Genomic DNA, 18,705 nt, shown 5'->3' with positions numbered 1-18,705 from the left:
GTAAGTCGTCTTTTTGGCGATAAACGAGACGTTGTGGCTGGTCAGAAGATGGAAGGGGGGAAATTACATTTGCCAAAGGAGCCGGGAATTGCGGCTGTGAAAGGGTTGGGGGGAGCATTGATGTTCATACGCACAGTAAGTGGATTAGGGGTATTCCGAAGGATAGCCATGTGTGCAGCTCGATCATACCCCTGAGCGGGTTGCGGTCTGGGTGATTGAGTAATAATCTGAGTAAACTTTCGTTTTCTCGGATTTGAAATAGGAGGAGGGGAGTGTTCAGCAACAAGAGGGGGAAATTGTTGGGGGTGTTGCGCTGGGCAGTAGCTAGGTGGTGAAATCTTGGACTTGGCCTCAAGAAAAGATACATGCTCGGTGCTCATTATTTTCTTAATAAGCTGTTGTTGTTTGTGCTCGGGGCATGACTCATGTCCTGTGGGATGGTCCCCATTATAATGAGCACATTTGGTATACTGCTCCGTACACTTATCTGTAGCATGCGACAGGGTGCATTTGCCGCATCGGAACGTTTGCGAACGACACTGACGTATTGTATGGTCGTATCGCTGGCATTTTTTTTTTTACAAATTATGGGATTAAAGATAAATGGTTCCACCTCCAGAAAGACACTATATAGAGAGACATATCGTGGCAACTGCTGGGATCGGAAAACTACTTTTACTGATCCAGTAGGAAGGTTTTCGATAGCCTCATTAACAACCGCTTTATGTTTTAATCTCTGGACAGATTTAACAATGTAGTCAGATTTGAGATGTTGGAGTATAGATTCCTCAGTCAAATTTTTATCAACCCCTCTTATGATACCAACACGGAATATGCTTGTGCTTGGAATATATGCCCGTGCACAAATAGATTCTAATAACGGGTGACTCAAAAATTTATTTGCTTGGGTTGCATGCTCAAATTGCACCTGAAGACGATTTCTTCCCTTACGTATGATGGATTTTACTGGTAAATTTCGATCATAAAATAAACGACCTAAGGTCATAGGATGCAGCTCTCCAACATTTTTGTCCGTTACAGATTCTACTAGAACAATGTAAGGACCAGAATATTCGCGAGGGTATTCGTCCGAACTAATCAAAGATGTCGACTTTTGAGTATTCTGAGTGGTTTGTTTGTTAGGTATTGGATCTTGAGAACTTTGATTATTAGATTGACTATTTAGAGAAACATCGTCCATTTCCACCTCAGTCTCCTTTTCAACTGGTAACTTGGAGATATCCAGAAGGGACCTCCCATCACTGGCGGCAACCATCACACGCTAACTTCACAAGACACAAAGCACGAACAAACTCCTCGCGACCACCAAGTAAATACCGTGCACACTGTACAACCGAACTGATTCGCAGCACAGCGTAGACTGTATTACTTAAGACAACTGCAGAGTATGAGACACTTCTTCCGCTACTTGAAATGTGAATGGGCTTGGTATATCACCCAGTTCCATACTTGTAATAAATCACACTGTAACACTCATATATACTAAAATACACAACTGTGGGGAGAGTTGTAGTTGAACAAATCCGTAATGTCTACCATTGTAGTATGAGGCACTTACTGAAAAGTGCACTGTTGGCACTGAGTGAAATGAGTAGTGTTTAAGAACCTTGTGGCCCGCTATGTCTAGCTCAAAGAGGATATATAAGGGCGAAGGAACCTCTCCGGGTGAAAGAAAGAGAATACGAAAGCAGGTCCGTAAGTCTAAACGAATGTGGACAGCCATGGAAGGAGGATTGAACTGCCTGAACTTTACGATCCAATTCTTCGTACACTAACGGAAATAAAATCATACAGTTTTAATACATATATACATGCATTATCATTAAAGTCCGTTATGCCATTCAGCGTACAGTCTGCAAGCCTCCGTGAATTTACCAAAACGGCACGTCGCGACAATCCTCTATTTGCAACCAGTGCCGTGGCCTCATTTAGTTCTATACCTCTTATCATTAAATCGTTAGAAACTGAACCAAACCATTGTCAACTTGGTCTCCCTCTACTCCTCTTACCCACCATAATTGAGACTATTATTTTTCTAGGTAACCTATCCTCCTGCATTCATCGCACATGTGCCCACCACCGAAGACGGTTTACGCGTGCAGCTTCATCCATCGAGTTCATTCCTAACATAGCCTTTATCTGCTAGTTCCGAGTAGGCCTACTCTCCTGCCTTTATTCCCACCTGTTTTAAAAGCAACAATTCTCGCTAATTTCATGTCTGTTACTTCAATTTTATGAATAATATATCCTGAGCCCACCCAGCTTTCGTTCTCGTAAAGCAAAGATGGTCTGGAAACACACCGATGTAAATACAGTTTCGTCCGGGAGATGACTTCCTTCTTACAGAACAATGTTGATCGCAGCTGCCAACTCACTACATTGGCTTTACTAGACCTTGATTTAATCCCACTTACTATATTACCATCCTGGGGGAACAACCAACAAAAAAACTTAAAATTATCTACCTGTTCCATGTTTGTATCACCAATCTGACATTCACTTCTGTTGACTTTCTTACCTACTGACATCAATTTAGTCTTGGAGAGGCTAATTGTTATTCCATACTCACTGCACCTATTTTCAAGTTGCAGGACATTAGACTGCAGGCTTTCGGCACAATCTGCCATTAAGACGAAGTCGTCAGTAGAGGCCAGACGGCATACTAAATTTCCACCCGCCTAAATCATTCGTTGCCAATTTATACCTTTCAGCAGATGATCCACGTAAACTACGAAGAGCAAATGAGAAAGATTACAGCCTTGTCTAACCCCTGTAAGTATCCTGAACCAAGAACCCGTTCTACCATCAATTCTTACTGGAGCCCAATTGTCATCACGAATGCCTTTGATTGATTTTAATAATCTACCCTTAACGTCATCCCCCCCGCAGTATTGTGAACATCATTTCCCTCAGTACACTGTCATATGCTTTCTCTGGATATACTAAACCAATACACAGCTCTCTATTCATTTCCTAACATTTTACATTCACCTGGTGCGTACTGAAAATTGGATTTTGACCGACCCTCCGTGCTTTGTAACCACACTGGATTTCATACAACTTCCTCTCTGATCGCACCCTCTCTTCCGAGATGCCGGTGAATACTTTGCTTTGTATAGTAATCATACAGGGAACGGATTTATATCTACTAATATATATTGAAATATGTACATATATATTTAGTTATTTTTATTCAAATATGGAATTATATATGGACTTATAATTGCACATATAACATTCATTTCTATTTTTATCAAAGTTCAAAGAAGCTAAATAAAGTAGATCTACATGCAACACAATGTTGCACTTCACATTTTAATATATTTGAAGAACACACAATATTCTGTTCTCTGTTACCAAAAGAATGGATTACAAAATGTTCTATTAAGTGCTGCAAAGTGAATCTCCATCTATTATCTGTAAGGACAGTTTCATATTGACTGAAACTGCGTTCAACATCGGAAGACGTAATGGGGGCATAATTCAACTTCACAATACCTACTGGCGTTAAATCCAGTGTTAATTTTACAGTTAAATCTCCACACAGCATTGCAGCAACCTTTGTCATTTCTTCATATCCGGGGTTATTTGAAAGCACAGTGGCCATCTCTTGTTTGCTTCATTTGCAGGATTTAGTTGTTCCACAGTTTTATTCACAATTTCACAATTTTCAGAAAGTGGGAGATGCGAGTTTTGGAGCCTTTTCAGTGTTTTTTTATGCATAAAAATTATGCTGAATGTAACATAAGTCATTTTTCACATATATGTCGCAAACAACTATTTTCGCGGCTTCGATTGAGGCTGCATCTTCAGAGTCCATGGTATGCAGAACGTTCTTAATACAGCCTATATATATTCAACATAATATTCAATCGCTTGCAGCCACGTACCCCACCTAGTTAGAATCGGCTTAGGCGGCACTGGAATCTCTAGGTACATTTCTTTCAAAAGGTGAACTCTTCTGTGGGCTTTGAGAAAAACTTTTTTCACCGAGGAAATCAATAAATTTACCTTGGGGTAACTGCCTTTTACCACTTCAGCCACACGATGAAAGGCATGTGCTACACATGGATATACAGCACATAATGCTTCTCCGGCGTTCATCATATAAGGTGCAGACTCGCTAATAAAAAGTAATACTTAACGCCCTGTGGCCAGAGGTTACTCATAGCCTCACTGAACAGTTTTGCTATAGTTTTGTTATCGCACTTTTCTAGAACATCACAGTGTAAGAGAATCCGTTTACAATAATCTTCGCTTAACAAGCCAATGATTACGTTGCCAATTAGCCTGCCTTCTTTGTCTGTTGTCTCATCCACGGAAACCGAAATTGGACCGTCTTTAATCTCTTGCCTTATCTTCCGAACAGTTTCATCGTATATGGCTGAACAGTACGTTTTTCTGAACGTTGACTCATCCGGGATGGATCGTTTAGAATTTTTTTTTATCGAGGAATTCCATGAAGCGTTGATTATAAGAGAGGTATGTCAGCAGAGATGAGAGCACGGCAGAGATCGGTGTTGAACTCGAACGTTACACTGGTAGTTGCTGGTTGTGTCAGAAACAACTGTCTCTGCTTGGAATCTCCTTGTTTGTTAGCCTGGTGTTTACTGGTTGAAACATGCTGTTGCACTAGGAACATTTGAGTAGATGTCACTGCACAATGACACAAATTACAAAATAATATCTTACTGTCAGTTGATAAACCATCTTCTTTAAATTCTGATACGTAACTTTTCAATTTTAAACTGGTTGACTGAGCTACTTTAGGCACATTGTAACAATGTTAATGTCTTCAATGAATATCAATATACAACTGCACACACTGAACATACTAGAACACTATGATCCGTCTCACTGATAATTCAAACTGTGAAGACTGGTAGTGAACTAGATGGAGTTATGAAGCAATCGACGGGAATGCCCGAATTAACTAATCCGGAAACCACTAGCACATCGTCGTTGAATGAGATTTCCCTAGTTACGAAAGCATGGCACAGACACAGTCGATGTTATGTAATGCAGCTTATCAGTGCTGTAAGTGTGATTCAGATAGTCACGGTACTGACCATCTGATCTCCACCACTTCCGGGCTCAACCTCTCTCTTTCTTCGCACCGCTTTTCATCTTACTTTATCAGCCCAGACCTGGACAGGCGTGATAATGACCTGCACACCACTTAAAATATTAATTTTTTGAATATTGATTTTTAATTTATTTCTTCATTATTGAGATGAATGCTAATTTAATATAATTTAATACTTTTTAACCGAAATATGGACTATATTGATTTTAATGACGAAGAATATGGAACATATGTACTAAACTCCGAAATATGGAAAAATATGGAAAATGAATACTCCATTTTTCAACTCCACGCGTCATGATTCGTAAAAATATTGAAAAATATAATTAATTTTATCTTCCTAAAGAAATATGCATTTACATATAAATCCGTTCCCTGCTAATCAATGAGATACCTCGATAGTTGTTGGAATCCTTCCTGTTCCATTGCTTATAGATAGGTGCAATTACTGCTTTTGTCCAATCTGAAGGTACCTGACCAACACTCCATTCTAATCCTACTACTCTATAAAGCCATTTCATTCCTGCCTTCCCAGTATACTTCACCATTTTGGGTCTAAATTCATCTATTCCTGCTGCCTTATGACAATAGAGTTTATTTACCATCCTTTCCACTTCATCAAGCGTAATTTCACCAACATCACTTTCTTCCTGCCCTTTAGCTAGGTTGTTCGCGACACCACCAGGAATATTTCCTTTTACATTGAGAATATGTTAAAAATTCCCTCCACCTCTCCATTGATTCCCCGGGATCTATTATGAGTTCACCTGAATTACCCAAAACACTGCTCATTTCATTTTTCCTTTACTTCCTAAGATTCTTTATTACAGTCCGGAAAGGTTTCGCTGCTGCTTGACATAGTCTCTTCAGGTTATTACCAAATTTTTCTCACGGTTTCTTTTTGAATTCAACAAATATTTGTTTCGCTCTGTTTCATTCAACTACGTGCAATTCCCTGTCTGCATCAGCCCTTGTGTAGAGCCATTTCTGATAAGACTTCTTTTTACGTTTACAAGCTGCCGTCATTTCATCAATCCACCAAGAAGTTCGCTTTTCCTCACCTTAACACATACGCGTTCCTAGGCATTCCCTTACTGTTCCTGCTACAGCATCCCTGTATGCCACCTATTCTCTTTCTATATCCTGAACCTGCTTACCGTCCACTGTTCGAAGCTTCTCACTAATCATATCCATGTACTTCTGTCTAATCTCCTCGTCCTGGAGATTCTCTACTCTTGTTCGTTTGCAGATAGATTTCATTTTCTGTATTCAAGGCTTAGAGATACTTAGTTCACTACAGATCGGATAGTGGTCTGTATCACCGAAAAATCCCCGTAAAACTCATACTTTCCTACCAGACTTCCAGAATTTAAAATCAGTTAAGATATAATATATTTTGTGGACCTGTTACCCTTAGCTCCCCAACTGAATAGCCTTATGCTTGAAGAATATATTCGTAACAGCTAAACACAAACTAGCATAGAAGTCGAACAAACGCTTCCCGTTCCCATTAGCTTCCATGTATTCCCCACATTTACCAATTACCCTTTCGAATACTTCAGTTCTGTTTCCAACTCTCGCATTGATATCGCCCAATCGACTAACGTATGCGGCTGTTGGCCGCAAAATTTAGAACCAACTCGCCGTTTCGTCTCGGCGCATCACAGTGTAATGGAAGGAGCCAGTATTCCTAAGTTACACCCTTCCCCAATAGGCGGCACGGTTTCCAGAAGTCTCCACGACAAGGAGGCGCCCTGTGTGTCTTCTAAGTTCATAGGTGTCAGATCGGCGGCTGTCTGCCAGTATGTCTCAGCTCTTGGTCACAATGTAAGTGTATTTGTTTTGTGGATTGCTTTGTAAATAGGTGTTTTCAACGACATTAACTATAAGATTATTAATGTCTAATACAAATAAGTACATACTATAAAACTTTTGTCATAATATAAAATATACGCATCCTTACTTAGAAAATTGACCAGCTACTACTACTTCTGTAGCTAACCGCTTGCTGAGCATCTTCTGAAGAATAGCATTACATTCCTTGGCATTCTGCGTGAAGACTTTGAAGTGTGATTTTCGAAAGTTCCAGAAATTACTTAGTGCCTTTACTTTCTTTTGTACGAGCGTCAATCAATCAATCAATCAATCAATCAATCAATCAATCAATCAATCAATCAATCAATCAATCAATCAATCAATCAATCAATCAATCAATCAATCAATCAATCAATCAATCAATCAATCAATCAATCAATCAATCAATCAATCAATAAATAAATAAATAAATAAATAAATAAATAAATAAATAAATAAATAAATAAATAAATAAATAAATAAATAAATAAATCGATCAATCAATCAATCAATCAATCAATAAATCAATCATTCATTCAATCAATCATTAAACCAATCAGTCAATCAATCAATACTGATCTGCATTTTCAACAGTCGGCCAGGTGGCAAATTCCCTATCTGTTTTTCTCCTAGCCTTTTCTCAAATGATTATTAAGAAATTGGAAATTTATTGAACGTTTCCCTTGGTAAGTTATTCCAATCCCTAACTCCACATCCTATGAACGAACATTTGCCCCAATTTTTCCTCCTGAATTCCAGCCTTATCTTCGTATTTTAATCTCCTACTTTTAAAGATACCACTCAAACTTATTCGTCTACTGATGTCATTCCGCGCTATCTCTCCACTGACAGCTCGGAACATACCATTTAGTCGAGCAGCTCGTCTCCTTTATTCCAATTCTTCCCAGCCCAAACTTTGCGACATTTTTGTAAAACTATTCTTTTGTCACATATCACCCAGAACAAATCAAGCTGCTTTCTTTTCGATTTTCTCAGTTTCTTTCTCTCATCAATAACGTGTAAGAGAGATTATTCGTCATATTTTCAGTTTACAGGCTGGTTATGTCTTCAAGCTTATCCAGGAAACATAGAGGAGAACTAATGTGCTAAGCTATGCGAACGGAAATTAGGTCAGCTTTCAAGCTCATTTCTGAATTGAGAATAATAATGTTAATATTTCTACTAACTAAATCTATGGTTTTTATAAAGGACGAGGAGCCAGAATTTCGTCCCACAAGAATTCTTTTACGTACCGGTATGTCTGCAGACATGAGACTGGCGTATTTGAACACCCTCAAATACTGCCGGACTCGAACCTGCCAACCCGAGCTAGTCATACGTTACCTCCTTCATCAGCTTAAATTAAATGTAAATATTTCCTGCCTTTATTTTGATTTAGGCATTAGTATAACCGTATTGTCAACGGGAGGGGGGAGCGAGACGGAAAAGGAGAGAGATCTAGATTGTATATTTTATTGCAATTTCCATAAGTTCAAGGACTTACCACGTAGGACCTATACATCCTTCCTTTGGCTTGGATGTTTTTTATTCTTCTTCTCTCTTCAATAAGCAGTAGGGGAAAGGAGGGTCATTTTAAACATGTTTTGAACTTACTATTTGGTGTATCTCAAGCTTACCACATTCGGGAAGCCCAGGAATTCTCCAGGGGCACTAATGAGTCAAACAAAAATACCAGAATTTTTAAATATATTGGCCTAAGTCACACTGATAGAGGACAGGTTGTAAGGCAAGAATGGGATAGGAAGAGGGCTAATACTAAAATGAAAGGAAGCGGTCTTTGCCTTAATAAGGGTATAGCCACAGAATGAGCCTAAAGTGAAAACGAGGGAACCAAGGAAAAAACAAATATAACTTCAGATCTACCGACTGAGGGGTTGGAATCCACCACCTCCTAAAAGCAAGCTCACAGCAGTGTAATCGAACTGCACAGCCAATTCACTCAGTTTCTTGTGACGCGCAGTACCACATGGGCTTACTCTCTCCCAAATTACACAGTTTCGATTTATACCAGTTATAACCGTATATGGATCTTCAGATCTTTAATTATACAAATAAGTAAGAACATTATGTACTGCAATAAAAGGCATTTCCCTAGTCTGTAGTCTAATTGGTGCGGGTATAATTAACCGAGTGATGATGATGGTGGTGCTTTTTGCTTGAAGGGGCCTAACATCTAGGTCATCAGTCCCTAATAGTATGAAATGAGATGAAATAGAATGACAATTTAAAATTCAAAATCGTCCACAGAGCAGAATAAAAACGTGATGATGAAGAATAAATGGGTGGATATGAATTTAAAACAATCGGTGGATCCGACCCAGAAACTATCATATACGATAGTATTACTGACCAAGGGACTACTTCTAAAGCATAATCCTGAATCGAGGATGCTTGTTTTCTAAAGGGGTCCAAAATGCTGGTCAATGGCCCGTCATAATGACACGTATCGCTAGTAAAGTAAAATGTATTTGTCATGTTGCTGTACTAATAAAAAATAGTGTAGATTCATAGTGTTGCACACATTATGGTATGACTCAAAAGTATTTTACTTCGCGCATGTAACGGAGACCAATGGTGTTTCTCACATTATGACGCTACTTATAGGCAACGCAAACCCATAGTGTTCCTCACCTAGGTGTACTAACCACAGGTTCCAGTATTCCCTTGGTGTTCTTCATATAGTGGGTACTAATTACAGGCAACGCAGACCCATGGTGTTCCTCACCTAGGTGTACTAATCACGGGTTCCAGTATTCCCTTGGTGTTCTTCATATAGTGGGTACTAATTACAGGCAACGCAGACCCATGGTGTCGCTTATATAGTGGTGCTAATCGCAGACAACGCCTAGACCCGTGGTGTTTCGCACAATGGTACCAATCACGGGTACTGGAAAACGCATACAGACTCACCTTATGTTGCTACTAATCACAAACCTATTGTGTACCTAACATAGTGGTACCACTCGCAAGTAAAAGTGACCCATGGAATTCCCCGCATGATGGTACTAATCGCAATTATTTTCATGGCTCTTACACTATCATCCCTTGGTCGCCCCTTATAGTCGCCTCCTATAACAGACAGAGTACATCGTGGGTGTATTCTTCATCCTCGTCCCTCACCCACACGGGGAGTATAACAAATCATTTTGGGAAGAAATACTTTTCTACTGTGTCTACATCATAAAGAAGTCATGATGCCATAGCGATAACAATATGCAATAAAATAAATGAATCCAAAGAGATAAGCATAATTTACTATATTAAATATTAATTTGTTTACATTTTAAGAGATACCGTATGTAATATTAATAATAATAATAATAATAACAAAAGTATGCAATATAAAATAAATGAACGGTAATTTACAACATCAAGAGCCATTTCATGGACACTGAATTACCTACAGAGCAGGGAGTGTGAATAAACAAACATAATATACATGAGTATTTTGTATTTAAAAAGGAAAAAACAAAATCATCTCCGTACAAGCAATGAGAGCCATTGGAATGGTGAAAGGTAAAGGCTTCCACTGTTCATAACTTTGGCACTTGGTGGGGTAGAGTGTTAGCTCTACGTTCAGCATGAACATTGGAACTTGCTCACCGACCGCAAGTTCTTCCCGCCAAGTGACATTGATTTGTTAATGGGTACAGAACAGTTCTTTTCATTATTGAAACTTGGTCCCAGAACTCGATCACCAGATTATCCTATTCCTCAAGACACTGAACTAGGGTGGATTATTGCGGGACACTACCATCAGGGGGAAGAGAATAATGTCTTACATTAATCACATGTTTCTCGAAGTCAGAGGACAGGTTAGACACGCAGCTACAGCAGTCCTGGGAAATAGAAGAGATTACGTCCCCAGTCAAGACAAGAGAAGAGAGAGCAACAGAAAGGCACTTTACAGTACCACTAGGGAAGCTACAGGTAGATTTATAGTTTAGTTACCCCTCATGCACAAACCTGAGATTCTGGGAAACTCCTTCAGTCATGCCATGTCAAGACTAGCACAACTAGAACTGCATTTGAGTAGGCAGCCTTCACTTAAGCACGAGTTCTGTAACCTTCTTCACTAGTATGAGGCCATGCGGTATATGGCTAAGGTCAGGGAATGAAGGTGGAAACTATTATCTACCCCATCATCCAGTTTTTAAGCTTAGTAGCTCAACTACAAAAACGAGGGTTGTATTTGATTTACCTGCTAAAACTTCTAACAATATTTCATTTAATGATATATTAATGGCTGGAACGACAATACAAGATGATCATTACTCCATTCTTCTAAGATTTAGAATTCATATCTTTGCCCTCACTGCAGATATTGCTGAAATGTATCGGCAAGTCATGGTTCATGCAGATGATAGGAACGCTCAGCGTATTATCTGGAGTGAATCTCCTAGGGACCCACCCGGTCATTATGGACTGACAACTGTAGCATATGGTACAGCAGCAGCAGCCTTCCTAGCTACCAGGTCGCAGAAGATACTTGCTGAAGATGAAGAATCAAGGTTTCCCCAGAGACGCACAAGTTGTTCGCAGAGATTTTTATGCTGATGACCGAGTAAGCGGCTGTGAAAATATAGAGGATGCTCTTCAGTTGCAGTCGGAAACTATTAATTTACTAGAGAGTGGAGGATTTCACCACTAGAAATGGTGTGCAAACCACCCAGTATTACTGGAAGCATTTAGGACAGTCACCCAGGCGGCAGATGTTACCCAGTAAACAGAATAGAAATCTAAATTAAACCACGCTGTAATAATACACATGAGCTAGTATATTGCATACACATATGCCGTAAGTCAATAAGAATACACAAAGGCTAGGTCTGCAAACCGCATTAAAATTCGAGACAAGAGATGTTTAGCTTAGGTTTGGTTAGGATAGGTTCATAACGAAGAATTTTTCCAGTTCAACTGATTCTCATTGTCAGAAACTTATCACAGGAATAAAGATAAAATTAACACTTGCCCTAATTAATTGTAAAACTCTTGCCATAAAGTCCATATCACTAAGAGTGACAACTCATCGCCTTCCTTTTTCAATACCCCGTAGCACGGTCTGAAGTGTTCTGTGAACGAGGTAATGTTGCTTTCATTTCGTAGGAGTCCTTGATGACATTTCGTGCTCGTTAGACATCCTAACTGATTTCTGTACGTAAGTATTGGACGAAATAAAACCAAATTAATAAAATGCTGCGTTCACACAAGCTACGTTATCAAATGCCACCTGGCATTAGCCAAACAGATTTACAATTATACCCGCAAATATAAGACTAGTGACTGCAGTGGCAATACGTAATTCAGGCAATTCACGAGATAACTCCTGACTGTATACTGCCAACGTGGCAGACGTCGTATCGGAATGTGTGGTCCCTAAACTGTATGGTGAGCGACACTGAATAGAAACCCAACAGTTAGAAAAGTAACTATAAATCACTATCTTTACATTAAAGGGGAGAAAGAGTAAGGTTGCACCCTTAGTGTACGGGCTTACGTGCTCAGGAGTTCAACAATGGTCATTTGAGTGTTGCAGCCAATGGCCAGAGATGAAAGTGAAGAAGTGAATGACAACAGGGAAACGATCCAGATTCTCTGCCTGTGTAACTTGAAAGCTCAAGTGGAGAAGATGTTAATGTTTTCCATCAGGTTTTTCGCGAGAAGAATGCTGTTCGCAGGTTGAAAACAGCGGAAAGGGAAAATCTTATACCACTTTAGAGCCAGAGTAATGGAACCACTTAGCGACTATCGATCAAAGTGTAAAGAGAGACTTCGTGAAGACGTACGAGAAAGATTATTGAAAGAATATTGGACTCTTGGCAGCAGTGGTAAGAGAACACCACATGTTGATACTGATACGGAGATATTTAGAATTGTGTCATGTGTTTCATATCTTAAGACAGATGTAGTATGAGTAAAAGTGCGCATTAGAGAACACCACATGTTGATACAGAACAGGTGATCCTGATGAGGGGACATTTACAATTGTGTCATGTATTTCATATCTTAAGACAGATGTAGTATGAGCAAAAGTGCGCAGGGGAGAACACCACATGTTGATACAGAACAGGAGATCCTGATGAGGGGACATTTGGAATTGTGTCATATGTTTCATATCTTAAGACAGATGGGGTATGAGTAAAAGTGTGCGGAGGATGTTTTATAAACACATCGGCAGTAATGAACAAAAATGCTTCCACATATGGCATAACGCAAGAAGAAAAGGGAGGAAAATCCACAGTTCTAGGCCTCTGGCAAGCAACTCAATGCTGAAAATATCCTAGCGATATGAGCTACGACTGTTAAGTAAGTAAAATATAATAAACTATGAGAATATATTGTATATTGATTCCTAAAAACTGCAACCATTTGTTTAATCATCGTCACCCGGTCGATTAGTTTAGCAGTTTGCCTTTGTCTACCACTACGAGCGCTAGTGTGAGCCAATGCATTGTGTCACTTAAGCACCACTACGAGCGCTAATGTGAGTCTATGCAGAGTTTCCCTTAAGTCTTCGTCCATATGGCCCCTCATGGATCCCCATCTCCCGCGACACCCGACACCCCTACGGTATACTCTACCGCTGGACCCGCCTGCCGATGGGACATAGCCTGGCCCCATCCGTCATGCAACGCTGGGCTGTTGCAGTCCCTTGTGTTCGGTGTTCAGATGATCCCTGGCTCATCCATAGCCCCGATCTCACGGACGCTCTCATGCGCGAGATCGATGTCTATCTTACCCAGATTCTCGGCAAACCCTCAACTATTCCAACACCCGACTCCCATACTGACGTATCTTGGCGTCACCAACGACATCCCCAGCCAAGAGGTGACCATGCATCATGTCACCCAGCAGCGCTCCCTCTCCCTTGTGCGCGAGCTGCACGACCTGTCCCCACATCAACTCCAACAGGCTGCCGGCTACTTTTCTTGGCTCTGCTGGGTCATGGGGTGGCCGGCATTCCCTGCTAAACACATCCTTTCAGGCGAGATCTTCTGGGTAGGAGGACTCTTCACCCCTCAGTTCCTGTCGACGCCCCGCCAGATGTCCGGTGACTCTCTACAGCGACGCCACCCCACAAAGCGTTGCAGCAGTCTGCCCTGCAGTGAACCAGGCCTGGGCACAGGCATTTCACCAGCCTCATCGGATCAATGTGGCCGCGGTCGTGGCAGTGCATCACTTCGTACAAGACTTTGCCCACTTGTTCTTGTGTATACGGACAGTTCCGTGGCCCGATACACTTTGTAGTCGGGCCGCGGACCTGCCCTCCATTCTAATGTATTTCTTCTTGATTTGTATGTACAAGTTCTCAATAAAGCAGCACAGAGAGGCGTTTGCCTCTCGTGGCGGCCCATCGCGTCGGCCGATAATCCTGCTGACGCTCCCTCCCGGGAAGTGCTGTCCTCAGTACACGCGAGCCTCAATTCTATATAAGGAGGCTCTCCCCGGGAGGGACGTCAGTCGGCTGTCGGTTCGGGGCGATGGGGCGTCACCTTCCCACCGCCGGGCAGCATTCGGCGCAGCCGCGCGCGTCCGGGCGACGGTGGCGAGAGGCTCCGCTGGAGACCTACAATCGGGCGTCCGACCAGAGGGTACTCCCCAAACTCGCTTAGTCGGCACGTCGATTGTGGCGTCAAGCTGGAACCCTCAAGTGCTTTATTAACATGAAAGAATACAGGAGGGCGATCCGAAGACCTAGTACAAACAAATTATGCATGAGAATACCATTAACAAAAGAATAAGATCAAGGCTGCATAGGCTGTAATGAACAAAACAATACACAGAATCACTCCACAAGTCCATGACACAACTGGTGATGGCTGATGTACGGCGTGCTGGGCGGCAGGCACTTCCCAGACGTCGTCACTAGGTTGTCCCTCCGGATGGCGCCCCACGGGCCCCGCGAGCGCCGCGACTGACCGCGGGTAGCCTGGTGGGGTTCTGAAACTGGAAACCGGGCGGCAAGTTGACCAGGTCATCAGCGGTGGCGTTGTCCACCTGAACAGCCATCCTCCACCCCTTGGTTAGTGCGTAGTACAGGATCGATGCCCCGGTATAGAAAAACCTGCGTTGGGCGCGATCCATTTTTCAAAAGATCAAAGATCCCTGAGGGTACTGAACCAAGGAACGCATTACAGAAAGAATATTTCAGCTGGGATTTGAATAAGATAGAAAACGAGTAATGACCAAGCGGTTTTAGGCTCGAAGTGATTTTCGAAATTTGCTTTTTTAGTTTGATAGAGTTCTCTAGTTCTCACAACATAACACGTTAGCCCCTCAACTCTCGGCACAATTGAGGAAATTCCCCACTTTTATGGTTTTCGCAGTATGGGGACCAGTGGCGGCCGGTCAATACGTGCTACCGGGCTCCAGCACGTAGCTTGAAACTGTAAGGAATTAATTATTATCAGTACAATTATCCTGGTGCCTTTTCTTTGTTTTGAGTACGGTATGAATTTGTGTTTTGTGAAAATCAGGACGAGATCTGTCGAACACCTAGCTCTGTTCTCCCGGGGAACTCCTCTCGTGCTCATGAGAAATGAGCTCTGGCCTGTAGCCTGGAGGAAGCAATACGCAGGCGCAGCCAAGCTTGCAACACTCCCCGTAGCCGGTGGAGTATACCGTCAACCGCGATCAACTTTCACTGATCCCGTCTATGGTTACTTGTCTTCCCGCAAGGGGGTAGAAGTGCTCGATGCCTCCTGCTACCCTGATGTTGAACGTGATAAGCGATTCTGCCACTAGAGAGCAGCATCGTCTGGGCTCAAATGTACAGCGTAACTGGGGGCAATCTATCGCAAACATAACGTTGTTATTAAGGTAACCAACCAATATCCATCTTCCTTTTGTGTCAAAAATAAGGAATTCGTACGTGAGTCAAAGAATCTTGGACTGACCCTAAATGTTATCCCGCATTAGAAGGTAAATTATGCTGGTAATAGAGGAGGTCCCAGTGATTCAGTTGGTTGGCAGCACTTTCAGTTGCTTTCTGCGATGTTTGATCTCGCGGTTATATTGTTGGTGCGTGTTTTTCTATCACTTTGTTAGTGTTAAAGTTCATATGGAGATTTATCCAATTATTTATCCACTACAGTGTATATCAAGTGAAATTAAACTAGTGTTCTTAGTGAGGATCTATATTTCCAAGATCCTGTTTGCACTGAAGATTGAAAACAGCGTATTTAGCGTTTTTTGTAGCACGTAGGACGATTTTTTCACGAGCCGCCACTGATGGGGACCCTACATTGTCAGCTGAGAAATGTTTTCTATATTAAAGTCACCTGGTGATGCGATGTGTGGCTGAGGTTCGTTCGTTTGAATCTCACTATGTACTCCGTGTCGGTCGCACTCTATATTCTAGGGAATATCTTTCAAACATGTCACAAGTGTGGAACTCTACAAATGAAATTCAAGCTAGCCAAGGATTAAGGAGAACAAGAGATCAAAAATGAAATTTCTCTTCATCAGATGAATCCTTCAGTTCGGCTGAAATCAGAATACACACTGAATGATGACACAAACCTGTTTGTATCGAATAAACTACAGCCGAATACTTTTTCATCACTGCACTTCCGATTTCCAAGGAAAATAACAAGGATCTGTTAGTCCTTTACCGCTGATTGACACCGTCTTCGAAGTTGAAGTCCACTGCGGAAGCTAAAAATACACTTCCTGAAATAGATGAATTCACTGAATGTAAGTGTGCCCTGTCATAAGATCTAAATGTGCAAAATACACTTGCATTCTTACGAAAAGTACGACATACTTGGTGTTGTCAAAACAGTTGTCAAGTGTGAAACTTAATTTTCTTATAATTATTCAATTATTTTACGTTATTTCCGTTCGTTCTCTCAGTATACGGTATACTAAGTCCCATTAATATTAAGAAGGTCAACGACATGAGGAAACTTATAGTGTATATTGGAGGTAAGATGCCAGTTTCTACCATGACACTGTCAACAACTGTCCAATTACAGAGCAGGAAGCTCTGCATGAAGAAGAATTCTGATCCCCTTAAAGAGAAGCTACTTGCAGTTATTGTTTTATATTCTTAACCTACGGACAGGGACTACAATATGTTCATTACAATGGTTACAAGGTCAGTTCTCGATGAGAGAACATGAACCGCATTGAAGAATGTAATGTCCTATAAGACGGAATGAAATGTTTGCTAATTTTTTTGTTTTAAAACTATAATATTGTTTAGGATCACTTCATAATTCTCCGATTTCTAAATGTTATAGGTTGATTGAAAAGCGACATTGTAATGGAAACTCAAATTAAAATCAAAACTAAAGGACAGGGATGAAAATTTCCTTTATATTTTCTAAGAAAATTCTGTTCACTTGGAAAACTGTATGCATCCAGAAAAAAAATATTGAATTTTCTTACCTTCAGGGATGGGATCTGGAATCCGTATTATAGGAATAAAGGGACTTTTACTAGTTATATGCAAATTCGAAAATTTCGTTTGTTAATTCCTTTTTGTATCTCTCCTGTTAAATGCAATATTTTGGACATGTCCCCTTTTCCAGATGACCGACTCAGTCAGTGCCAATCGCTCAGCTTGACTTACGTCAGGAAAAAGTTTCTGTTCACCACAGAAACAGACTCCAGAGATGAGAGAACTCAGTTCTTTCCGATACCTACTAGCAGTAAAACTTTGCTGTGTACCACAAGAACTGACTCCAGACATGAGAGAAGTCAGTTCTTTCTGATAACTACTAGCAGTAGAACTTTGCTGTACACAACAGAAACAGGCTCCAGAGGTGAGAGAACTCAGTTCGTTCTGATAACTACTAGCAGTAGAACTTCGCTGTACACCACAGAAACAGACTCCAGAGATGAGAGAACTCAGTTCGTTCTGATAACTACTAGCAGTAGAACTTTGTTGTACACAACAGAAACAGACTCCAGAGGTGAGAGAACTCAGTTCGTTCTGATAACTACTAGCAGTAGAACTTTGTTGTGCACCACAGGAACTGACTCCAGAGATGAGAGAACTCAGTTCGTTCTGATAACTACTAGTAGTAGAACTTTGTTGTGCACCACAGGAACTGACTCCAGAGATGAGAACTCAGTTCGTTCTGATAACTACTGGCAGTAGAACTTTGTTGTGCACCACAGAAACAGACTCCAGAGGTGAGAGAACTCAGTTCTTTCTGATAACTACTAGCAGTAGAACTTTGTTGTGCACCACAGAAACAGACTCCAGAGGTGAGAGAACTCAGTTCTTTCTGATAACTACTAGCAGTAGAACTTTGTTGTGCACCACAGAAACAGACTCCAGAGGTGAGAGAACTCAGTTCTTTCTGATAACTACTAGCAGTAGAACTTTGTTGTGCACCACAGAAACAGACTCCAGAGATGAGAGAACTCAGTTCGTTCTGATAACTACTAGCAGTAGAACTTTGTTGTGCACCACAGGAACTGACTCCAGAGATGAGAACTCAGTTCGTTCTGATAACTACTGGCAGTAGAACTTTGTTGTGCACCACAGAAACAGACTCCAGAGGTGAGAGAACTCAGTTCTTTCTGATAACTACTAGCAGTAGAACTTTGTTGTGCACCACAGAAACAGACTCCAGAGGTGAGAGAACTCAGTTCTTTCTGATAACTACTAGCAGTAGAACTTTGTTGTGCACCACAGAAACAGACTCCAGAGATGAGAGAACTCAGTTCGTTCTGATAACTACTAGCAGTAGAACTTTGTTGTGCACCAC

Source organism: Anabrus simplex, chromosome X (genome assembly GCF_040414725.1).
Source record: "Anabrus simplex isolate iqAnaSimp1 chromosome X, ASM4041472v1, whole genome shotgun sequence".
Lineage (NCBI taxonomy): Eukaryota > Metazoa > Arthropoda > Insecta > Orthoptera > Tettigoniidae > Anabrus > Anabrus simplex.
The sequence above is the reverse complement of the archived record's forward strand: the minus strand, read 5'-3'. Positions refer to the sequence as shown.